Here is a 26,003-nt window from a genome sequence, read left to right as displayed (position 1 = left end):
GCATTTATTTCTTTATGTTACTGCTATTTATTTCGTTATCATTAGTTAACCTATACTACTTATGCGAATGACTATTAACGCATGAAAAAGTAAAGAAACGTTGTGCATAAAATAAAGCAAGATCAAAATAATTTAATCAGTTACAAAGCAAGTTTTGCCGTCCCTGTTGGGGTCCAACGACTCTGTTTCAATTTCGGGTAACAACAAGCATATTAATTGTTCTGTGTGTTTAGTAATGTCAATATAGGTACAGAAGATTGGAGCACATGTTCGTAGCTTAGTTAATCCAAATCATGTTACCAGTTATCTGACAAATGGCGGCTTCTTTAAACCTTACGACCCGCGCATTTCCCATTCACCACGGTTGCTGTTTTCTATACTCTAAGTTATTATACTAAGCGTGATTATACTCCACTATGCTGGTATTGTCAAAGATCACCAACGAAGGCCAACCTCATCACCTTTCATATAACACTGATGTTGATGTTGTCGAAAAAAATAATACGGACATAACATTGATGCTTAGCAGATGCCTTCTTGTGCAAAGGTTTGAATACTTATTGGTGCACAAAGCAGTGTTTAAATGACAACGAAGAATGATAACATATCTACCGGAGTACCGTGCAGTTCTTTATTTTTCGCATATATTCAACTCTCACGTCAATTAGCATGCATATCAGTCACACTGAATTCACACACATTTACATTGTTGAGCCAAGTTAAAATAGGTATAATTACTAGCCATATAACAGTGCCGCATACAATAAGAAAAAGCATAGAGTAAAGGCGACTTCTTCTCGACCTATTCCATGTACGAATAGTATAACATGAACAAAAACGAATAACCGAATATTCACGAAACAAAAATGGCAACAGTACTAACAGGTGCATAGGCTCTGAATCCACAAGAATTCTTGCTTGGATAGATAAGCACATGAGAACACGATGTCCTTGGTCAAACAGTACCCACCTCATCATATAAACAAAGATCACACAGGGGCATTTATATTTAATGAACGTCATCACATCATCATGTCATGTCATTTAACTTTACGTGGCTCCCAAGACACATGCGTGTTTGGCACGACACAACAAGGTTTTCTCAGAGAGTTGTAACACCAAACACTTTTCCACAACGTCACTTTCTATATGTAGTGTGTCGTCACATTCCACAACCTCGTATATGACTGTGCCCCAACTGCAATCAAGAAAAGAACGTACTACTTCTAGCTTAGTAATACAAAAAACAAGGTTCTTAGTGCAGTGGCATTGACTATGTTTGAGAGGACACACGGCAAGTATCTTATTTATTATGCCGAAAGTGCCAGGTATAAATATATACGAATTGAAGCGTCGTGACTTGTCAAGTGATCGCACACAGTACGTGAACTCATTAATACGAACTTTCGTGTAGCACGTGCCCTCATCATCCCTCTTACCTCTACCATAGAAAATGACACCACTCGTGCTGAATGAGTGTTTCCTTAGATGGTAACCTTTAAGAAAGTAGCGCATTAATTTTTGCTTGGACTCCTGATCTGGTGTGTGAAATGACTCCTGACCATATGCGCACTTATCCCAAAGCGTGGGAAGAGATGTCAAGAAAGAAAATTTCTCAATTATCTGCCAATGAGCGTGGCGTGTTCCATTGACAAGGCGTACGAGTTGCCCATTCATGTTCTCGAAAGCGTACGCCGAGTAATTCCATAGGGGTCCCCAGATCTGTACAGAATCGGGAACATGTGACAATAGGTGCGCGTTGAATGTCATGTGCTCTTTTCCATACAGCTGCTCATATTCTTGTAAAAACGAGTACATTTTTTTACGTGCTTCCCTGAGTTTGTCTGTTGCAACAGTGTCTGACAGAAAAAAATGCATTAGACTCACGAACGTAATTGGTGGTAGACTCACGAAGATTGATGGTAATATTCCATGCAAAACGACGGGAGAGTAAAACAACAGCCAATTCTGCCATTCGGATGCTTTCCAGTATTTGCGCAATGTCATAGATCCGGGCAGCCTTGAAATTTCCCATATTGGATGTAAATCTCGAAGACGCTTGTCAATTTCGTTTATCTTTGACCCAATGCTGTACGGAAAGGCTGCTTTGGTGTCAAACCACATGCATGACGTGTGCCTTACAAAACCAGCACACACAGCATGCATGTAGTCGACAACGAAGCCAGCTGGAAATGAAAAGAAGGCAAGGAGAAAAAGAATGCTACGGTCTTTTACCCCATTTCTAGGTTCCTGAGATTCTTCGGCCTCAGACGCACATTCTAAAAATGATTCGTGTGTTCTTGCTGCAGGTTTCGGTGACAAAGCAGGATACACGCGTGCATGACCATTTCCTTTTGGCACGACCTCGCCCTCGTGGACACACCAGCCACAGCCATGCGAACCATTAAACTGATTCATATTCATAACCATGGCTCTGGCTACTGTGTCTACGCTACATGGCCCTGGAAATATGCGCACTGTTTGGCAGTTTCCTAGACGATCTGTCCATTCAAAACGCGTGCTTGATAACGTGTTCATTTGATTCACAAAGGGCTTCAAGAAGGTATTCATGTCTGGTTTCTTATCTCCGAACCATAGCCCTCCCAAAATCATATGTCTCGCACGAACCGTTAGAGGTAGCTCGTTGATTTGGAGTAGCAACGGCCATATGCTGTAGGCTAAGGACTCGTATAGGGGTACGCCGTCTGTATTCCAAGTAAGTGACAAGTCATTTTCAGAAGTTGGTAGATCATAGTAGCCCTTACTTGTTGTGATTGAGCCTACATCGAAGGCAGTGACCGTGACAGCTGTTTGAAGTCAAGCTCGGACACCGAAAGCTTCTCCTTCACTTGCTCACTTATATCGAAGGAAAGAAAGCAGCTGAAATCATCTAACATGTGCCCGTTTCAAAGTCTACACAGCATGTGTCGCAGTGGAAGCCTTGGTCATCTCTGGTACCAAGGTACTGTTGACACTACAGTACACACGGGCAGTAAAAATGGTACACCATGGATTGATGACTAGACAAAAACTGCTTGAAGAAGAGGTACTTAGAAGTTGGCAGTGCAGCCTCTTCAGGTAAGTGCGCTTCCAGGAGACGAAGAAGGCTTTCTGTTGCCTCCTTTGTACAACTGTGGCGAAGGCTGTATCCTATCAGTGTTGCCAACATTCTGAGAAGGCAGCCCGCCCGAATCGCTCCAATATTCCGCCAGAATCCGCTAAATGTGTTCTGCATTCTACTAAGTTCCGCTATGCGTCCAAAGTACAGTTTAAAAACGGTTCCCTCGAAAGGTCGACGAGCCAGCAGCATTTTCAGGTGGTAGTTGAAAATAATGACGGTGTATATGACTGAAATCAAGACCTGAAATTTCTTTACTTACTTAACCAGTAGTGAGAGAGATGCATAGAGGATAAAACGTAAAACATGTGTATTTCTGTTTTTATTGTCACATACTGCGACGTGGCAGAACTCCGATTTCTCGCATCAAAATATACATACGTATGCATACACCAATGTAACGACAGCGCTTCTTGCAAAATAAACAAGTAAACCAAAAAATTATAAAGAAAATTCGAACTTAGAAAAGAGCGTCAAAAGAAAGGTCATCATCGCAAGAAGCCTGGGTGCTGCTGCTCGATGAAGGTCCATCATAACAGGCTAGGGTGCCGATGTTCCTGACTACTGCTCCTGGGAGGTCATATTCGAAGCAGCCTTTTCCATGACGTCTCAGTCCTGCGCGGATCGTCAAAAGAGCCTCCACCATTTCAGGTTTGAGCTGGTTCCGCAGCTTGTTTTTCACGACGTTCAACTGACTGAATGCACGTTCTACCTCTGCATTCGAGTAAGGCAGGACCAGCAGTGAGATAGCGAAGTTAGCTAGCTCCTGGTAGGGATTTTCGTTGCAAGAGTTCCGGTACGATTTGACTTCGCACCAGAATGCCTCTGTCGTCGAAGTCTTCTTCCATTCCACCAGTGTAATGTTCCTCCACTGGTGCTCGATCCTTTCAATGTCGGCGGGGTCCACGTTCAAAGCTTCCAGTAGCGGCACAAGTGGCTCTTTTAGTACACTTAGTGATTTCTGGACGGACAACAAAGACATCTTGCTAAGTACGTCGATGTTCCCTGGAAGACGCTGTCTTATTTGCTCTACCAGAGCAACGATGAACTTAACGCAACGTGATCTTATCGTCAGCTCTTCATGGGACGGCATTCCACTTTCTTTCATTTCCCGCATTTGTTTTTTCAAAAAGGTAGCCTAGGTATGGCTTGGGGTCCAAGTTTCCCTCTAAAGTCGAGGTCAACGGACAGAGTTTTGCCGTTGGCACCACTACATTCTTGAACAAGGACGTAAGGAGGAGAGGGGGGGGGGGTATATAAGTTTAATAAAGAGGAGGTGGCGTCCACGCAGGGAGAGGTCAGCCAGACCTATGTCGGCTTGCTACGCCCTGGTGGAGCAAAAACAAAGAAAGAAAAAAAAAAAAAAAGAAAACGGCCGGTTTCTTTGCAGTGGGGGCGAGTGCCCAGGGCCGCGGTTCTCAGTTCACAACGTAACACTCAGTTGGGTGTCCTGTAGGTATTGCAGGAGAGCCCTTGTAACGGCTCCCTGTTGTTGGCGTGCGACGGGGCCGAGAAGCACGGCCAGAGAGAGCGAGCCGTGTCCCAGGCGTTGGAGGCGATTGGCGAGGACAGCGCGGGCTGCAGAGTACTCCGAGCAGATTAGTAGGAGGTGCTCAACGTCTGCTACTGCGCCACAGGTAGCGCAGCTGGCTGAGCGACGCTTTCCGACCCTGCACAGGTATTGCGGTGTATATGCGACGTTGAGCCGGAGCCGATGCAGCAGCGTTTCTTCTGCGCGGACGAGCTGCTGGTATGGAGCGAATTGCATTGTCGGGTCAATGGACTGGATATACGCATTGGAGCGTACAGCGTCTTCGACAGAGCGACGCATTTCGGAGGCACACCACTCGCGGATCTTTATAAGGCAGGCGGACGATGTGAGCGGCATACTAGCTGGCGGGCCGACGTCTTGGTGGGCACGCCTCGCGGCGGCGTCCGCTCGGGAGTTCCCACTGAGGCCTATGTGGCTGGGAACCCACTGTAGCCGCACACCGTGGCCAGAGGCGCAAAGAGAGTCGCATGCGGCGATGATAGCCGTTTGGAGGTCGCTGATGATTTTGGTGGCGTGAGAACCCAGGATCTCCAGGGCTGGCTTGCTGTCGGTGAGGATCGTCCACTCTGCAGGTGGGGAGGACGAGATGTGCTGAAGGGCCATATTGATTGCGAATAGCTCTGCTTCCGTGGAGGACGTCTCGTTGGGGAGCTTGGACGCTCTCTCAAAATCTTCGTGGGGCACATAAAAGGCTGCAGCTGCTCCACCAGGTATCACAGACCCATCAGTATAGACGGTCTGCCTTCCGTGGTGCAGCGAGGATAGGTGTTCCAGGGCAAGTTGATGTGCTACAGGCGCTGGCGTGTCGCTTTTTTTCCCGAGGCCATGGATAAATGTGCATATGGGAGGTTGGTCGAGAGCCCATGTTGGGGTAGCATACGATACGTGAGATGTGGGAGGTGGGACAACACCCTTCAGACGGCGCACTGCGCTACCAAAGGCAGACGCGGGGCTGTCGTGGTCAATGGTCCTGAGGTAGTGGAAAGGGTGCCGAGTCATTGGCCGCGTGTAAATGCGGAGGGTCTCTCTATCTCGCAGGGTGGTAACAAGTGGTTCCCTGGCCTCTGCAAGTACCGAATAAGTTTCCGTTGTCTTGGGTAAGCCCAGGCATGCGCGAAGACTGCGAGACTGAATGTTCAGGAGTTCCCGCTCGTGAGTCGTCCGCAGGCCGTGCAGCACTGGGATGCTGTACCGCAGGAGGCCGAGCACGAGGGAGCTGTGAATTTGGCGAAGATCGCGACAGGTGGGGCCCCAAGACGCTCCGGAGATGCGGCGTAAGGAGGAGAGTTAGATCACTCAAAAGCCTTATTTGGTCAGCATCATTGGCCTCGAATGCTTTGTTGACTCTTTGCACGTCCGCGAGTATTGGCCTCAAGAAAGTTAAGTACGCAAGGTTCGTATTGTCACTGAACATCGCGTACATTAACTCTGCTGCATAGCACTTTTCAGAGATCCTCACTGTCTCGAAGTGAGTCTTCAACTCGAGCCACTGGTCCAGGACTCTCGCAACTGCACTTTCAATGGACAGCCATCTCGTTGAACATGCTTGTACAATTTTTAGCGGCTCTTTTCCCTCGTTGATGAGACCATACAGTTCCCTGTACGTCAGCTGCCTCGCAGAAGAACGAGAAAACCAGTTGTATGTCTCACTGAAGAGATATTCAATATTTCTTGGCAGCGCATCGGAGGCTGCAGAAACAGAGAGTTGAAGGGAATGCCAGATGCAGCGGATCAGGATCAGTGTAGGTATTCCATCCTTCAGTTTTTGATACACGCAACTGTTCACCCCGACCATCACGCTCGCGTTGTCTGTGCTTAGCCCTCTCATTTTCCCTGCTGCGAGGTTGTACTTTTTGAGCATGGACATCACTGCACAGACAATGCTGTTGGCGTCGCATTTCTCCAACACGGAGGGCCCAAGGAATGTTGTGACGATCCTGGACGTTTTCTTGCTGATGTATATCATTGATATAGCCAGCAGCTTCGTTACACTGATATCGGTGGATTCGTCTATTATCAAACTGTAGAAAGAATCGCCTATGTCATGTGCGAGGTCTTCCATGAAGTGTGGAAAAATCACATTCTTGAGCACTGCTGAACACTCGGTGCGATGCATTTGATATTGCTTTGCGGCTACACTGTCAGGAAATGTTTTCTTGTACAGTTCGCACAGATGGTCTGCAGTGAGTATGGAACTGTGCTCAGCAATAAAAAGCGCAGTCCTGCCTTCCGCTTCATGTGCTCCGTCGGCTTTCGCAGGTGCGAAACTAACTGTTTGTTGTCCTGACGCAAAATGTCCTACCGTTTTCTTATGCTTTAGGCTGTTGCAGTGCGCCTTGAGGTCAGGGTACTTGCAACCAATTGCACATCCACAATACCGACACTCGGCCGTTTCACTACCATTTACTCCTGCTTTCGATCGCAACCAGGAGCTTAAAAGCGGGTCCCTGAGCCACTCCTTGCGGAACTTCTGCGCGTAGGTCACCTTTGGCATGCTGAGAGAGTTGGAAACACGCAATACATACAGCGTAGTAGGAAGACGCACATGGAAACCACAGACGCTCCCCAAAACCGAAACCGCGCGCGCAGGGGAGGGCGATGTGGCTGACCGAAAACGGAGACGCGTTTCGTAAAGTTTTCTATAAAAATGCTATATTAGCTTTTGTTTCTCTTTTTTCTGTAAAGCATTGCGTCATGCTTTGTCCAACAAATGTTATAATCGCACCGCCTCCCGTAACCAGAAACGCCAGAAACGGAAACTATCGCTGCACGGCTGGAGCTTGGCTCGGTAGTTTCGGATTGAGCGGTAACATGTGCGCCAGCCGCCGCCGGTACTTTTTGACACGTCGCCGCCACTTTGAAGCCGGTATGCAGATGTGCAGATGGCCTCATCGCACCTGCAGCAAGTCTCTGACCATGTCGCTGACGCAACTGTGACACGTGGCGCTGCCGCGCATAAACTTGCGCATATGTTGGCGTACGCAACGGTGCCACCTGATACATCACAAAGAAGGGAGACTGAGCGTACGTTGAGAACGAGTTCCGCTAGAATCCGCAATGAGTATACTTTCTGCATCTAAAGTCTCTATCTTTTCTATAAAAAAATGTGTTCCAGTTGCCTACAGAAAGGTGATGCGGGTGACAAAAAGCCGGAACAAAGTCATAAGACTTTCTAATGGGTGGGTTACTCAAGCTCTACAGGCTTTTTATAGGAAAAAGACAATATTTTTTGTAAGGGCTGGCTAAGACATCCCTCGGTGGGCCATTCATCGACCTGTTGCCTCCATTGCCCGCAGTAACTCGGGCCAGATATAGGAGGCTGCTGGAGCTGTCTGGATGCCGCTTGCCTGACCCCGTTACGATCACCTTTCCTTCCCGTGGCACACTGACCGCTGCCACTCGCGCCGTGTTGAAGTCCTGCTGACGCGCCTTCTATGCCACGCCTTGCCTCTAAACTTTTACCTTCACCGCGCGGGTACCTATCCACCGCCAGCGTGCCCTCACTGCGTGCAGGACGAGACCACTGAGCATCTGCTGCTGCACTGTCGCCTGTACGATAGGCCCCGCCGCAACCATTTCACCCTGCCCTTTGCCAGACAAGGCATCCCTCTCTCCTTATCGTCCTTGCTCTTCTTTGGAGCTTCACACACGAAGAAATGGATCCCCGAAGTGGCGTCCCGCGTCGTTGCCTTCTTAGCTACCTGCGGCCGCTTTTGAGTCGCCCTACTTGAGTAGCCTGACCACCTAACTCCCACCACCGTCCCCGTCTCTACAACGCAGGCCCGTCACCCTGGAACTATTATCCCCCCTCATACTCCTGGCCAATCGCCCTGTCTGGCTACGGGCCACTTCCTTTGTGGCTGAAGAAGAAGAAGTCTCCCTCGGTGGATAACGGCCAGCATCTGAGATCGAAGAAGAAGAAGAGGTCATCGAACGACGAACGGTGCATTCCTGAGCACCAGACGCTGTCAAGGTACCAGTTCGTTTGAATCGTGAGTACAGATATTATAAGGGTCAGTTTTTCTATGTTTTGTCTACTTTCTATGCTCTTTTTGTCGTGTCGTTTCTATTTTGTGTGTGTCTTCACTCGTCACCTGTGAGTACGCCTGCAAATTTCGTATTTCGGGGGCGTAAAACTCAAAACGCAAGAGTGTTGCTGCCCTCCTGCAGAGACATGACACAGTATGTGAGGCAGTGTTTTAGAACTAGCCCAAGTTATTGTGGAAAGAGAAGGGGAATCGGTAAAGTAAGAATATTGGAAATAGTGGCGCTACTCCACATATGCCATATTGGCACTGAATTCTGCAGTGTTAGCCGGACAAGTTGTTGAATGTACTTTACAATTCCGCAGCCATCGGTGACCCAATTTGTCCGAGCTCTACTGAGGATTACTGTCACATTCACCTACAACGATCCAGCATCATTATGCTTCGACCAAAGCAACGGTAAGTCGTATAAAACTACGACATTGTAATTGTTTTATCCCTTGCCAGAAAGTTGTCGCTTAATTGTTACGTCTGAAGGCCCTTATTTATGAGTTCGTGCGTTTCAATGCGTCTGTCGGCGTTACGTCTGTCTGCGACCCGAAAGCGACGGACGCATTGGTTCGCAGAGTTGGGTTCGCAATTTTTGGACGAAGCGACGCAAGAAATCGCGGCCCTTGCCACCGTAACCGTGCCACCGCGCAACTCTGATCTTCTTTCACTTCACTTCGCGTAGTCGTCTCCAAGCTGTTCCTCGTGTTCGTCGCAAAAGTGCGGACATGGATTGGAAAGCGATTCCGTCGCACCCAAAATGGCGACGGACGGACGCATTGAAAGGCTGTAGCGCCGAACAGGCTTTAGTAATGCGCAGCTCAAAAACCGCGCGCGCACAAATTGCTCATATACAAATCATGTATATGGTAACAAAATGGTAGCTAGTGCACTGCACGCCAAGTGATCCAGTGATCCTGCTTGAACGTCGAAATATATACAGAATCCCAAATACTAGTCGCAAACACTGCCGTGTTCCGAGCCTAGAGGGTCTGAGGTTATTGTAAAAGAAATGCTGGAGACTGTCGTCTAAGCCAGTTAAATCAACGCTACAAAAGTGATATGCCTATTGACCTTTTTCGACCGCCTCAATGTCGCCAAGCTCGCCTTTTCCTGTTTCGGCCCTTGCTGCCATATGCGTATAAATTTTTATTGTCTATTGTCTATACATATTCTCTACCTTCCATATCTTGTGTTCCGTCATGGGTATCTGCTTCCTTCATGTGTCCTTTTTTTTTTCGCCTTCGTTGACAATGACACGACCAATAAAAACGGGGACACTGCTCTGCACATGAAAATTTCATATTTAACATCTTTTGGTTGTGGCTGTCACTGAGCTTTTTGACCACTCATACTGTTGTGTTTCTCAAATATTCATTTGCACACGTGTAGATGTCAATATTTGATTGTTAATTTTGTGGCATCTGTAGGCTTGCTGCGACCCTCTCGAACATTCCCCCACCACCGTCACAGGAACTCATCCCATGGGATGTTGCAGAAAATGCCGAGGATCGCATATTACAGTTATACACGGTGTGACAGATTGACGATGTCTTTTTTTTTTCTTCTTATTTTCTTGTGGTTTTGTGACGCAGCACCACCTGTGAAATACGAATTTTATTAAGGAATACATTACTAACTGCAATCTCAAAGCACGACTTCACACCAGTGCCAATCGTGAGCAACTGCATGCGAAGGACAGAGAGCCCGGGTAATGGGACGCAAGTCTAATTCGTTGTTTACGGGGTAAAGGTCATAGTAAAACAAGTTACGGCAAATGAAGGAAAACGATTCAACCCTTACCCCCGTGGATATTTTTTGCGCTAGCATAGTCAAGCTTCATCGGCGTGATTCAACGGGTTAAAAATAGATGACAGTTAAGTAACAGCCAAAGCAAGAAGCGGTTTACGCAACCAGGTTCAGCATATTACACAAACCAGTCGAGTTCAAACTATGGTGTCTAAAACTACCGCAAATATTAAATTAGGCCGATTTCCTAAGGATCTTTTACCTACACGGAAGCTTTTTCGATGGCTTAATGGACATTCATGGACATTAATGGAATATTCAGCCGGGACACCTTCGTGAAGCACCAGGTATATAAGCAGCAGTAAAATATTAGTCACGATATATGTAGTGGATGGGGCAATTAAACGTAAGACAAGCACAACACAAGCCTCATAATGCCCACTCGCATGCTTGAATTGAATGCAATGGGTAGGGCCTTGCACCGGCCGACTTTCCGCATGTATTAAGTCCTGTATCTCGGCACGTGTCGCCTGATACCGGTTGTGTATTTATGCCTTCTTTTCCTGCAATACATTTCAGTTGTGAGTGACGCTTGTGTGTGTCTCTGTGTGTACCTTGAGTGCTTGTCTTTCGTGTCCCAAAATGTTGCAGTATGCTTATCACAGAAGTTTGTAAGTAAATTTATTAGAGGAGAAAACACGGTCACAAACATACAAGAACTGTCAGTTTGATACCACAACAGCACGAGACCAAATTAAATCCAGGGGGCTTAATCGCTTCATCGTCGTTACGGTCGTTACAAGCTACCGAGTGGCGGGAAATTCAAAAGGGTAGGCACGTGACAGATTGCGCTTGACGTGTACCACGGCCTTCACGTATCGCGCGAAGAGCGCCGTGCACGTGTTTTATCACATGCCCACCTTTTTAAATTTCCGGCCCGCCTTTTTGAATTTCCCGCCACTCGTTAGCTTGTAACGACCGTGACGACGATGAAGTGATTAAGCCTCCAGGACGCAAGCGGCCAAGCGAGTTATCCTTACACTACCGAGTTTTTGTGGATGCAGTGGATGCTCTCGACAAAATCCTCCCAGTCCTTGCCGCTCTCACCAAGCTTTGCGAACGCATTTGTGGAATACGTGAAGAGTCAAGAACAATGTAAAGTGGGTTTGAGAATGCCACACGCACGGTGCAGTGTTCTTGCTTGCTTTTGCACAGGAATGTGGCAAGCACGTGATGATATGACGTAATAGTCCTCCATTGCGTGGAATTAGCGGCGTGACCCGGTCGAGCTTGACTGTTGGAAACGTGTTTGTCGGCACGAGCCCGGCCCTGCCCGCCGTGATCGTGTCTTTTGTCGGCCCGGCCCGCGGTATTGGCGTATTTTGTCTGCTCTGGCCCGGAACACTAAGCCAATTACAAGCCCATCCCAGCCCGGCGGGCCGGGTCGGACCAGGACCCTTGCAGGGCCCTGGCCCTGCAGTAAGAGACTAGCTAAGAGATTAGCAAAAACCACTTTTTAAATTTTTCCACCAAACATAAAAGCGGTGTTCTATAATTGTATGCGAAGCGCACTGTTCTAGCTCGTTATCGTCTGACTCGTCACTATCGTCACTATCAAGGACTTCCGTGATATTGCGATTTTTTTTTACTACATGTTCCATCATCCATCACCCTTCCAAATCGACGAAGAAGGCAGTCGTAATGGATTTTACACCGGCCTTTTTTTATTTAAAAAGTGTAAAATTTGGGCAAATTTTTAAGTGTTTCCCAGAATACCTCAAGCAATAAATTTTGCGGAAGAAAACTAAGACGCAGTAAGTAGGTGGCAAAGTTGTTCCGGAAAACAATTTTGAGCTTCTACGGTGCAGTGGAACGCTCACGACACGCTTCTTCCACAGGGAAAATCGTTTTTGCAAACTTGAGAGCCTTCTAGCGTCGAAACGCGGAGGTAAAATCCGGGATGTTGTATATGTCTACCTCCGCAATGAACTCCAATTATATATATATATATAGGGTGAGGTAACAGGATTATCAAACGGCCACGAAGTTTTACAGAAGTTCAAAAAAAGACGCGGAAACAGATTTTAGGGAAGTTAAAAACACTAGTTTATTACATGGGGACACGTTAAAAAGTAAAATGGGCAAGGGGTCCACGTTTCGACAGTGGCACTGTCTTCGTCAGGACAAAAGATGCGTAGCTGATTACACATTTCTTAAATAGGTTTGCTACATGACGTCCCGTACCGATTATGACGTCATGTAGCAAACCTATTTAAGAAATGTGTAATCAGCTACGCATCTTTTGTCCTGACGAAGACAGTGCCACTGTCGAAACGTCGACCCCTTGCCCATTTTACTTTTTAACGTGTCCCCATGTAATAAACTAGTGTTTTTAACTTCCCTAAAATCTGTTTCCGCGTCTTTTTTTGAACTTATATATATATATATATATATATATATATATAATACCGTCTCCACTTCTGATCTTTATTGAATATATATATATATATATATATATATATATATATATAATAATCTCCCCGGCCGATGACCCAGGAACCTTCCAGAACCTGACCCACTGACGACCGCCTCGCAGCGCAATTGTACCGGCTGTGACGACACTTTTGCTACATTTTAAAAGACCTTGTACATAGATTTTGATCTTATTCCCGAGGAAGGCGGAGCTTCCGCCGAAACGTAGACTTCCCCAGACCCTTAGTTTTAATGCCAGTTCAATAAATAACTTTCCCCCACTCCCTACGTCAGTCTGTCTTTTGGCAGAAGATGAAAAATCAAACAGCCGCGACGTGGAATATGAGCGAAAGGGAAAGGGACACAGCGACGGATTTGAGGTGTTAATAGAATACAAAGAAAGGTTTATTTTACATAGTTAAAACATTATTTAGGAAATGGGGAAGAGTCGACGTCTCGGAGGGAAGCTCCTTCTTCCTCGGGACAGAAGAGGCAGCAAGGCTGTCCACGGCCTTTATGGATTCAGCTTGCTGACGTAATCTTGTGTATTCGTGCCCCCTGGCGTTCGTCGATGAGTCACGTTCTGGAAGGTTCGTTTGTCGCTGTCCGGTGTGGTGTTACTGCCCTGACGTTCCGGGATCTTCTGAAGTCAGAGCTGGAGGTCATCGTCTTCCTCTTCTTCCAAAGGCGTCGTCCATGGTGAAATCATTATGGTGGAGTCCGGGGTTTAGGTCATCGTGCCTGGGAGTCTAAGGTGGCCCCCTCGGGAAGTCGTCGTTTGGGGCGTTGTTGTTCTCGTGGCCCTGTTGCTTCATCAATAGTCCATGTAAGGCGAAGTCATCTATCGGCTTTTTCCGTAGCATTGTCCGCAGTGCGGGGATGTCCTCCAGCCATATCTGAAAGACAAGAACAGGGCGAGACGGAGGATAGCTAATTGTTTAAATTTCTAACTGTTGACAGTACACCGGGATCTTCATTGATTGCGGATTTAAACTTACAAATCAAATATGACTCGCCTTGCTCCCTGCATCTGTCAGAATTGAAATTTGATTCAAGAATAAAAAAGGAGACTTCATTTATTGAGTGTCCGGGCTTCCTGTTTCCCGCCATTTCAAACAGCCCGGACACTCAATAAATGACGTCTCCCTTTTTATTTGTCTCCATTTCGTGAATCAAATTTCAATTCTGACAGATGCAGGGAGCAAGGCGAGTCATATTTGATTTATAAGTTTAAATCCGCAATCAATGAAGATCCCGGTGTTTCAATTCAAATTCAATTGAAAATTCAATAATCCGTTGCCTTTATGTGTCCCTTTCACTCATATATATTGGAGCATGGCGTGGTATGCGTCGACTACAATTGGAATTGGAGGAAGCTGGCACATTGGTATACTGACGGCATGCTGTCGTGAGGATGAGGTGTTACCTCTAGTGGAGTCCTACACGGCGTTCTTTGGTCTCACGTTACATTCGCTTCTCAAATTTCTCTACTACAAAGTTAGACTACGCCTGAGAATTGCTTATAAACCAAGTGGTGCAACAAGAGCGTGCCAAGACGTGTGTCGCAATGTCATGGCTGAAATTTGTTGTAGGATAGCAACGCTTTCGGTCGTTTACACGGTGTGCACATGACATGTTTTTGTAATACCATACAAGATCCTATTTCTTACAACACGGTAAAAACAGATAGCAGCGAAAGGAACTCAATTGGCTTTAATGCCGAAACATTAGGTCTTCATTCTCTCTCTCATCCCAGAATTGGATTCGTCCTCTACGGCCCTAGGATAATGTTACTTGTGTTGACATTATAGCGGAGCGCTGTTGGTCGACAATTGTCGACACCCTCTTGATATGTAGGCAGCAGTGATTGAAAAAAAAAAAAAAGTCCAACAAGGCCCCACCAGTAATTTTAATGGCCCATCCGATTATTTTGACGAACTATCAAGCCAACTTGGCAACGTCAGCAACGTCTAGTGGTCCGACAGGACTGTTAGCGGTCCGGCAAATGATGTCCTGTTGTCCGTCTGGTGGGATTAATGGCGTCATAGGAGAACTCAATGGTCCGTCGGTGGGGCTTTAGGTCCAACGAAGGCCCCTCACAGTACATCAGCAAGCCCTCGGGAACGTGGGATGCAATGGAATGGAGAAATGGCGTACATTAAGACCGCTAAAAACCTTGGTGCAAGGGAACAAGTAGTAACGCGAAAATGCGAGGATAATTTGAAATTGCGCGTAATGGTTTGCAGATATGTGTTAAATGTGCATAGGAGCACAAGCATCATGTAATGCCAGAGAGGGCAACGTGCTTGGGTTTGACGTAAAGAAGAACGTTTTTGACGGGCCTTTAGTACCTAAAATAGCACAGATAAAAAGCTTGTACTGTAGTTGCTTGTTGTGGAGGTCTCGGTCTTCCAAAAAATCACTAGCCCTTCCAAAGATGGAATACGCAGCATTCGTGCGGGATACACTGTACAATCTCCAACACACTAGGAATAGTGCACAACACTGCAGTACAAGTCATATTCGATAATTACAACCGCAGTACCAGTGTCACTGCTACCAGATCGGTCAAAGTCGCCATCCTGCCATGTATTTCAGCCTATTCGCCGCGTAAAACCTCTGGGATGGCGATCTTGTGGGTCCGCTTGTTGCCAACATCGCAATATCTGCCACCTCAAATTCCGCCGTGTTATGAACGCTACAAGGCCGTGGAGCTTGCGTTCCGCGTGCAATAATGATATCCCCTGTTGAAGCACGTTTTAAGCGTTCTACTCCGACTGAGACTGAGTAGTCTGTCGCACACTGCCAGGAGATTTGGGGATCGCTGGGAAATTGGAACTATGGAATTTCTATAGAAATAAGTACAGCCTCTAATAAAAGGAAATTTTGTAGCTCTATAGGCATCAGGACTACCTCCTAATAAAATAAATAACTTTTTTCTCAGCGATTTGGATGTAGTGCATGTGTGGAGAGTAATATCACAGAGAGACTGTTGGATGACGATGTTTTACTGTGGCATGAGGATTACAGACAAGTGATACAGAATGCTCGTGCGTTATATCATACGTACATACCGTTTTCTACAATACATCAACAGGTTGACCGCCGCGAGGTGATCAAGCGGGCATTTCAGACGCCTTCAATTTGTAAAGGTACTCTAAAGTATTGCTCTCCTCATTGTTGTGCGGTTAGGGGTCCTTACTAGACACAACCTAGCCCTCCGGTCAGAGCCTTGAAAGATCTTTTCGACCACTGGTAACTTCCACTGAAGTCTTGGACAGATAGGATCTTCCACGAGGACGATGTCTCCAATCCGGAACGTAGATCAGTGAGATATTCCTTGCGCCATCTTTTCCATGCCGCTTCGGGATACTCCACCTGCCTCTTCCATGTCCCTCGGAACATGGCCCTCGATTTGGCGGCATGGATCATCTCCTCCGCAGGAGGGTGTGACCCCGTCAGGTAGGAAATCAAACGCCTTCCAATGATTATGCTTGCTGAAGGCACTGGAACAGGTTCAGAGTTGTTGTTGTAAACGAACGTTACAGGTCGTGAGTTGATCATCGCTTCAACCTCGGTGAGTAATGTCTGCACCACGACGAGGTCGTTTATGTTTTAGCCGATGTTTTATGTTCTGATAGCCTGCTTTATTTAGGATACGGATCATTACAGGTGGCTGGACTGCAAAACAGGTTCTAAATTTGCAACAAAAGTACACATATCAACTTGGTTCAGAATGGTGGCCGGAAGGCTGTGCCCTTTACGTATTGTTTTTGGATAAAATGAATGTTTAAAGTCATCCGTGCGAGCTACGATGTCCTTTACTATGTCCTTAATCTCGATTATTCTTATGTCTAGGAATGTGACAATCAGGGATCAAACGCAAAGAAAGCGTGGTTCTTGTCATCAGTTGAAACAAGTATTTAAGGCGCTGTGGCTTGAAATATTGTTCGAGTGGTATCAAATTAGCCTTGCGACGTAAACCTGACGCAGATGTTGTTGCGCGATAACCTGCAAAAATAAATCTGTCAGGTTTCTTAATCTTTCTGAAGTTATTTTTATGTATGGCAGGATGGGGATCCCAAATTGGACAGGCACATTGCATTAATGGAAACCCTAGAGACTTGCACGCTTTTAACCGCACATCGTAAGACGAGTATCGTAGCAGACGGTTGGGACAACCTTCCCAGAGCCCTTCGGACTACAGTCTCTACCAAAGCTGAGGGCCAAAGAATATTCCAGGTGAAATGCTTAGCTTCAATGAAGGGCAGGGTCTACGCCGGTAAAGTCAACTTGAGGAGAGTGTGTCGTACAATTCTGGGAATGACTGAAATATCGGAATCACCTTTAAAATCACAGCACCTAAAAGCCTATTCATAAGGCGAGTGTAATCCGCAATTGAAAATGACGACCTGTGTCGCAATCATGCCCTTGCGCGAGGCCTCAAGACGAACTATTTGATGAGTTCTGCATCAGTAGGGTACAAAGGGTGTTCAAGCCACAGGCCTGAAACTAGATTGAGTGATATACTAGCGTATCACTTGGGAGTGACCATAATTTTATTAAATTCGTGGTTAGCTTTTCTTTCCGACGGTCGTTGAATATATCTATTCTTCACGGGACCTACTCAATGGTGGTGGTGTATCACTAATTAGTGCAGCCATTGATTACTTTTATAATGAATCTTCATAATTCTTGAACACAAGTTGAGTGCTCAATTCCAAATTAGGAGAGCATAACCCTGAGAAATCTAGTCAGCAAGAATCGAAACAGCAGCACTTTTCTATGCCCTAAAAATGAGCGAAAATGCATGATCTTCGAGCGTTGCGCGAGTTCAGCGGCCGCTTTTTCCTATCACTCTCACAGTTTGACAATACTGACATCACGCTGCTCCTCAAAGCATGGGGCCCCCCGCATCCTAGCGTCCTCGTTGTTTTTCGTTTGTTAAAATCCGATACAACGTAGACACATATTGAGCAGGGGAATCGGTGATTTCATGTTTGCTATCTGCCAGGTTTTTGCAGTAATGCATTGATAGTTTTATTGCGTGACGTTTATCACATCAAATCGCGAACTGTGTTCTGAGGTGTTGGGCAGATCAAACGATATCGAAAACATCAAAATCAAGTACGGCATATTTTATGATAATGTAGACTGAGAAACGGCATCGATATTTCCCTCACTTAATTTCCTTTGCCATGAGATCTCGTCAAAGCTGGCCCACATAATTGGTTCCGTTGTCACATCGACCTCGAATGAAAATTTGATGAGTGTCTTTACAGGGGACAGAGGGCCAAATTCATGTTAAAGGATTGATGATCATGTACATTACAACAAACACGCGTGACACTTTGCGCACTTAGTTTCGCCATAAGTGGGCCCGCACGACAATTGACAGGGAACAAAGGACGTTTAAAGGTCAGCTACGCCGATTTCCCGATGTGTTGAAACGGTTGTGATATTCAGAACGAGCACATCCAACTGCCCCCGAAACGCACCTTCGTTTCTCAATTTTGTCTTCCTGTTACGAAAATTAATTCATCAAAGCAACCAAAACAAGCCATGGGCGCAGCCATTTTTGTAACGTAGACGGGATAAACCTGATCCATCTACGTAGATAAAGAATCGTACGTCTGATTGGATGAAAGCTGAGGCTTTCTCTGACTTCCCTTTCGTCTTCTCCCGTTTGCGAGGAAATCCAGTTATGGCCGCCGGCTACGATGAGCGTTTCGTCCGAGGTAATCCCGAGAACTATTGAACCATGGAAACAAGAACCGCGAACTCACCTCAACATTTTTCGGCGTGAAATTGTGATTATGTGCTCGAGAACTTCGCAGTTCAACCGTTCAGCTGCCATTCACGTCAACCCGTTTGCCGCTTTTACTACAAGTGCAGGAATGGGAGCGATTGAGCAACAACGTGAGACTTGGTGATCGTTTGAGCATATACCTGTAGAGGACTGGTCTTCAAAGAAAGAAGGCCGTATTTCTGCCCATGCACATCGTGCGATTGCCAGGCTTGTTACACGAGATACATATATTGTGCAGCATCATAGCGCGACTGCAATGAACGACGTAGGAATGTATCGTGACCACTCGAACTGCATTCGTTGAACCATTCGTCGGTTATATGAAAGTGCTCATTAGAGTTGCCCCGCACAAAAAGTGTTGGATGTAGTTTTGTAGTGTGTTGTTTACCTCGTAGAGCGCATCGCGGCATGTAGGTCGAGAGCCCTTATACGTATTGTTTGCTTGTTTACTTGAGTGTGCGCATTGTTCTATACAACACAGGCCATATTTCATTCATAATAGTTTCGCAAATAAACGCGTACGGGTCGATCTCATGTTGCTTTTGAGTTAGGCATAGTGTCTTCAGATCAGGGTATGTGTATCCTGTTTGCTGGGCCCAACAGATGTTATTAAGGGTAGTGCAGCATTTCCCACTTCTTGAACCATGCTAACATTGCCAGAATAAGGAACATTACACTGTGCTGTGTATTCCACACTCAGTTGTCACGCGACGTAAACCCCCAATTATTATATTGGGTACTCCACATGTTCAACCAGTCAGCACTTTTTTTTTTTTTTAAACAAGTGCTTAAAATTGCACAACTGCCACTCAAGTAACTTTGCCACCAATTTAGTCAGTGACAAAAGGTATATGTACTTTATCACAAATTTAATAACCTTGCTGGAAATGGTTGATGCTGTCGTCTGCCTTGTACGGTGCACTTCATAGCAAAATACACAATAGTCCAAATGTTTTCCTTGTCCACAAATGTCCCTGTCAAAACTGAAAGACTCTTATCAAAATGGGAAAGTGGGCTTGCTTGTCCAGAGAAACAAATATGAAACTGCAGTGCTCATTCTAAATAGCTGCATGCTCAGCAACTAAGGTTGGTGATGCCGAAGACCTAATATTTCTAGGTTAAAAGGAACAAAGTAGAAAAGACCACTGCAGCGTATTAATGTTGTTTCAAAAGTACAACACCACAAAATTTGAGAGAGTCAGTTGCTGTATTTAGTTATGGTTGGTCACCTCGTGCACCAATTAATAATAAGATTCAAATGCGTTGCTACCAACCAGGACCTAAGCCTGACCTATGATCTAATAATAATAATAGTATCTCTCTATGACCTATATGGACCTTCACCACTAGTTTGGTCTACGTTTCACACGTGGCTTCTAGTGAAATTCGAAGCTGCTCTGTAGAGCTGACAGGAGACCTGCAGATTAGAGATTTTTTTCCAAAGAACATGTAAAAAAACAATGTGCTGTACCAACTGTATTCAAAGAAATACAAATATACCTTGCTTTAGCTATGTGCATATTAGCAGATTGCAGGTGACTGATGACACACAATGGGCGTCAAGGGTGAGAACACAAGAATACTACCACTGCAGGCACTGTCCTGAAATTCTAAGTCACCATTTGTCAGAAAGCAATGACCAAGGATCATATTGAGCTCCTTCCATTCTTTTTATTGACAGCATGTTGGCTGCCATCCATTCCATGAAAGTGACCCTTATTGTTGAAAGAACGGTTCAACAGCAAGCGAGCTGGTGATAGTGTCCATGATGGCGAGACATGAAGAGGAGATACAAGAAGGGACATAAACACGCTATGTTGAGATATTGTGTATGTCCCTTCCTATCCCTCGTCTCAGGGCATTTCGCTATGGACCTTCATGATGTTTCCTTCGGCAAACTTTACATATTTTTGTGTAGAATTGTGAAGGTACAGCCAGGCGCTGTTAGCAAATCACGCAGTACTTTTCTTGAATCAAGAATCCATAGAAGGTACACAGTCATCTTCAGCATTGCACACACCTATAAGACATGTTAATCACTTTGGAATGTCACAGACATGTCATGGAGGCCAGCATATGATTAGTGGTGCTGAACAGACAACTATTTGTCATAGTTTAGGCATAAAAAGCAGTTTTGTCACCTGCATGTTGAGACAGATGTATCTCTACATACTTTGCCATGACATAAATATATGAAGCAACAAATGTACCCTCTACTTTATTATGGTTATTAGTCAACACTGCCAAGAATGTGGGAACACAGTCTTGTACCACCTACACTCTTCAAAATGACCTTCACACACGACACATTGTAGGTCAACGAAACTCCAGAATGATGTCCTCTCCCTCCCCATTAGCTGAAAGCATTTTTCTACAGCCTTGCATAAGGGGAAGTTAGTACAAGAAACGCACACATTCCTTTTTTGAGCAAATCAGTATTCAGAGCGTTACCATACTGTGGTAGGCCTGCAGTGCATTACGTGGTACAGCACACACTGTAAAAAATTTCACCGTAGAACATGTCCCCCATTCTAATGACAGTCTTCTCCAGTTTTTCAAACTGCCAGTTCCCATAGTGCTTTATGACACAGTATTTCTAAATATTTACTGTAGTTTACTGGTTGTAGCAGAAAAAAGACACCACTGTTTCCGATCACAGGACGCAAGCCATAAGTGCTATACGGAAACAGTATATGCTGCTCTCTAGCACTTGTTCCTGTTTGGACGTGGTATGGTGCATGCAGGGTAAATTCCATGGTTAAAATATCCAAACGTGAACAACTGTTAGATCACATGATGTAGAATGCTCTATAGTACAGTAAAACCTCCAAAGTCGGACACCTCCCTACCTCGGACAACTCCCCATGATTTCATTGCACGGGCAGGCTCCCATTGAAACTACATGTGGACGACATTCTCTGTCTGTCACCTCCCTATCTTGGAAGTAGGATAGGGTTTTCCCTGCAAAGTCGGACAAAACCCTCGCCAAATTACCTCAATATCTGCCCATCTTTGCACCAAAAAGACCCAAAATGAGCCAGTGGCCTTGACTTTTTCCCCTTTTTTCCCCTATACTGGTCTCAGCATTTTGTTGCTTTAGTTTTTAGAGTCCAAAAACAAGTGCTGTCAGTCTACATTGTAATTCTTTATGTGAGCACTTCCCTTCAGTTTGTCTAGAGCCTTTGAACGAGCACTGCACCAAAGCTATGAGAAGTGGGCTGACGCTTCAGAGACAAGTCCTTGCTGCTCGAAAAGCTCCAGAGGTAATGTCATTGAGTAGAATCTGAACGGAATTGAATATACTAAAATCAGTAATAATTATCAGTGAAGAGTGTGTAGAGGCACCACTACCAGGCACCACCACTAGGTACTACTAAGGACCTTAAACTGAAGGGGGACATTTCTCACAGCTGTGATCTCTTCCATTATTTGTTGCCGTCATATTCTGTAACTCGGACACCTCTATAAGTAGGAGACGCTTCGGCTGCACCATGGGTGTCCAACATAGGAAGGTTTCACTGTATTTATGTTCCGTGTCATGTCACCACAAACAATATATGCTTTTGCTCATGCAGCACAGCACAGGCGAATTGAGCTGCATGTGAGGATAATAACATGAAACCCGAGGCGCGGAGGAAACGGCATGACGTTACGGTCTCTGTGTCAGTTGTTTCATGTTGTAATTGCGTACCAGCTGGCCTGTACCTGAGAATAGGTTTGATGCATTGTACACGCACCATATGGGGTGTGTTGTGATAGTAATGCCACTGCCAATTGAATAATGCTCCAGGTGGATTGTTCCGGTACAATCTTGAACTATGCATACCAAGGGGTAGGGCATCTGCGTGACAGGTTTACCTGGAAGTAAGAATGTAAATGTTAGCTGAAGTCATTGAATAATTAACATTATCAATATACTGCTCCGAATGAAACAAACAATAGCACACAAGATGCTCCGATATGTTCTGCAGGAATGTCTCTGTACTCACAATATTAGTACAGCAGCTACAGAAAGGCATAAAACAAGTTTTTGTATACATGATACCACTTAAATGCAACACGAGCTTCTGCTGCACTGCCAGAACACCACGGCAGACAGATTTACCTTACTTCACCTGAGAAAAAGTATGTACTGTTGCACACATGATGCTGTTTGAATGTCTCGAAAACATAATTTATGACCGAAATACATCAACTGGAAGATTTCGATTTACCTTAGTCAAAACTGAGAAAAAGTATGTGCTGTTGCACACATGAAACTGCTTGAACCGCCCTTGAGCGCTCTGGAAGAACACCTTATTTGTGACTAAAATACAACAGCTGAGCCAACATTGAATTTATACTTTACTCAAAATACACAAGATGTGCTGCCGTGCATATGATACGATGACACTGCTTAAATGCACTCTGAAAGCGCTGGCACCTCAGGCGTGGTTGCTCTAAGCTAGCGAGCAACAACAAAGGTATACGACCACAAGAAGTCGAGCACAAATGATGGAATGCACTTCATTAATCAGAAAATGAAATGTCTCAGTACCAGGTGTCACTGTTCCGTCAACAAAAACAGATGAACTTTGAAGGGGCGTCTGGTTGGCTCTGGTGACAGCCTTCAGCTTGAAACCCAGACGGTGATAGTTGAGACGTGGAGTGCAAGCTTTTCGGTGGTGCCAGAATACCTGCGAAATAATTTAACAAATAAGGCAATTCCAAATCTGTACTGAGAATACACCCGTTGGGCCGTAATCTCTAAACGATGAAGCAGTAACTGACACATAGCGTATTTTTCTCTTCTACGTGATGCAATTTGCACCGCATGACTGACTTGTCTAACATTACGCGTCTTACCTTTATCTGCTGCCTAGTCCTACCCCTGCAATCTCCTGTTGCAGATAAGGTTGGCACAGCATCCCGGACGAGACATCTTCGGCTTCTTGTGAAACAAGTTGCGCATTGCTTCCGTAACATTCGTATGAGCAAGATGAACAGATCAAATCGCTGCTTTCGAAGGTGGCACCCGGTCGGAGTTGTAACCGATTGTTGCAGTCAATAGATTTCTCTTTCGCCTTTCGGAAAATTGTGGTTTGAAACATTGGAATTGCATGCTGAAGTGTTCTTGCAGACGGGAGCAAAACACTCACGCATTCTCGGCACGCAGCACAGAACACGAAACACACCAGGAAGTCTCTGGCGTAGCAAATGCTTTGCAGTCGAAGGAAGCAAAACTCACGTTCCTCGTGGGTTTAGTGAAGTCCAGAAATATACTGGCTCCCTAATAGCGAACTGTTTATCACTTCCCCAACGTGAATCTGCGCAGCAGACGGCTCGGCAGAAGAAACTGGCCGGCTTGGCGGAAGAAACCAAGCCAAAAGTCATGCCAAGCCGGAGCGCGGGTAGACCACGAATGTGTCGTCGACACAGGGTTTGCGGGCCCCAAGACGGGATGTCAGTGAAACTAAAAATTCAGTTTTTCGGAAAACCGCGAGGAGTTTGGGATAACTATTTTGCATACATAATCAGTGTTCCCTTATGAACACATTGTGTGAGTACCATTCCATTCTGTAGCACTCGAAAACCGGCGTAGGTGAGCTTTAAGCCACGGGTCCGAAATTTATGGTAAATGATTGACATGTATCAACACTACAACAAACACGCGTACCCTTAAATACAAACACGTGTACCTCTTAAATACCCTTACCACTAGAGCGCTTCAAAGTTGGCCCGCATAATTTGTTCCGTCGTCACATCGACCACGACTTCAGGCAAGAAAGGACATTTATGCCAGAAGTGCGAAATTTATGGTAAATGATTGACCATAATTAATCCAAAATTCTGACGCTCTCGCCCTACCGTTACTCTCATAACTCCCTCTACAAAAAAGGAAAAAACTGAAACCAGACCGCGGGTCGAATCACGGCCCTACAAAGTAATGACCAATATATTTACCACTGAGCCAACACAACCCGTTGCTATCGCCCTCAGAAATTAAGTTACAGACGCTTCGCAAGCCACACTGAGCTTGTTAACATTTCTTTCGTCGTTGGAACAAAATTAGAGCATCCCACAGTTGCGCACAAAGTTGCAAAGCGTACAAGACAAATTACAGACAACAGACAGACAACTTTCATGTCCCACATGAATATTTTCTGGAGAACCCATTATTCTGGCCAAGTACAACAAGAATAGCACACCAGTGCATTCTGCCATGAAGCCAACACGGCGAAAATAAGTCCTCCAGGAACAAAACTGTGACGCTCTTGCGCTTGCATTCCACTAGTACACCATCGAAGGGCCTGTCGCAGCAACACCATATATTCTAACAAAACAGATGGAATGCATTGCTTCAATGGAGGGCAGCGAGTACGCCGGTCAAGCCAACTGTGTCCCGCATTTCTCGGAATGATGTTCCTAATTTCAAGCACAATAGCTAGTGCAACGAACAATGCCTGTGAGATATCTGGCAGACTTGTAGAGGACGATGGTCTTCCTCTACATGAGCCCCGACCGGCGACGATGGTATGCCACGGAGAGGCGATGACGGTGGCCTATCTCCATGGCCGCGCCAGTAAAACTGAGAAGCGGGTGCTCCACGCGCGAGGCCATCGTTGTCGTCGTCCAGCGTCCGCTACAGGGGTCCCCCGGCCGTCAGATGCGTTGCGGACGCATCGCAAGAGCTGGAGTTCAGGTAACGCGTCTGGGAAAAGCTGCGGCTGAGGGCTACCGTGGTAGACGTGCAGATGTGGTGACGTGTGGTCGAACAGGGGCACGGCACACGTTGGCGGCATTTCACAGAGGATGAAGACGGGAACAGCGATCCGTGAGGTAGAGACGAGCGAGAGAGAGTGAGGCGCTCGGTGGCGTGGTCCTGGGGTACTGCGACCGGCACGGGAGCCGAAGCTCGAGAGTCCCAGGTGGAGTGAGTGAGGTGCCGAGACGGGCTGAAGCGTGGCGAGGCGTCGGCTGCCGCGACTGCCGCGACCGGCAGGTGAGCGCAAGGCTCGAGTGTCGCGGCCGGCAGTGAGAAGCGTTGTGGGGTGAAGAGTGCCGAGATGCGGCAGGAGTGAAGGCGGCTCAATCTGTGAAGCGCGTGTGTGCCGGAGGTAGTGCTGCTCGATGGTGTCGTCACAAATTTGGGATGGTGAAGGGCCGAATTGCCCCGGACGAACACATCCCAAAACAAGATAATCAAACAAAAAAAAAAAAAAAGACAAACACAGACAAGGTCTCATTTGAGACCTTGTCTGTGTTTGTCGTTTTTTTTTTGTCCCCTAG

The 26,003-nt window shown here is 46.0% G+C and overlaps 2 long non-coding RNA genes across 3 annotated transcripts in view; one reads left to right on the top strand and one right to left on the bottom strand.

Annotated features, from left to right (window-relative positions):
• The first annotated feature begins 8,597 nt into the window (after positions 1-8,597).
• LOC135397784 (uncharacterized) overlaps positions 8,598-26,003 on the top strand; it is a 102,490-nt gene continuing 85,084 nt past the window's right edge. Inside the window, exons 1-2 of one of the 2 annotated variants that reach the window (XR_010423745.1) lie at positions 8,598-8,662; positions 9,022-9,115. This is a non-coding gene — a long non-coding RNA (uncharacterized LOC135397784). Of the gene's footprint in view, positions 8,684-9,021; positions 9,116-26,003 lie in introns of both variants that reach the window. The other variant, XR_010423746.1, reaches the window with a different exon arrangement.
• LOC135396495 (uncharacterized) lies at positions 20,386-24,056 on the bottom strand. The gene is made up of 3 exons (XR_010423402.1): positions 23,580-24,056; positions 23,272-23,410; positions 20,386-22,592 (listed from the first exon to the last, which is right to left on the bottom strand). It is a non-coding gene; the product is annotated as an uncharacterized LOC135396495 (long non-coding RNA).

The sequence above is a fragment of the Ornithodoros turicata genome, chromosome 6 (genome assembly GCF_037126465.1).
Source record: "Ornithodoros turicata isolate Travis chromosome 6, ASM3712646v1, whole genome shotgun sequence".
Taxonomy (NCBI): domain Eukaryota; kingdom Metazoa; phylum Arthropoda; class Arachnida; order Ixodida; family Argasidae; genus Ornithodoros; species Ornithodoros turicata.
The sequence above is the reverse complement of the archived record's forward strand: the minus strand, read 5'-3'. Positions and strand labels throughout refer to the sequence as shown.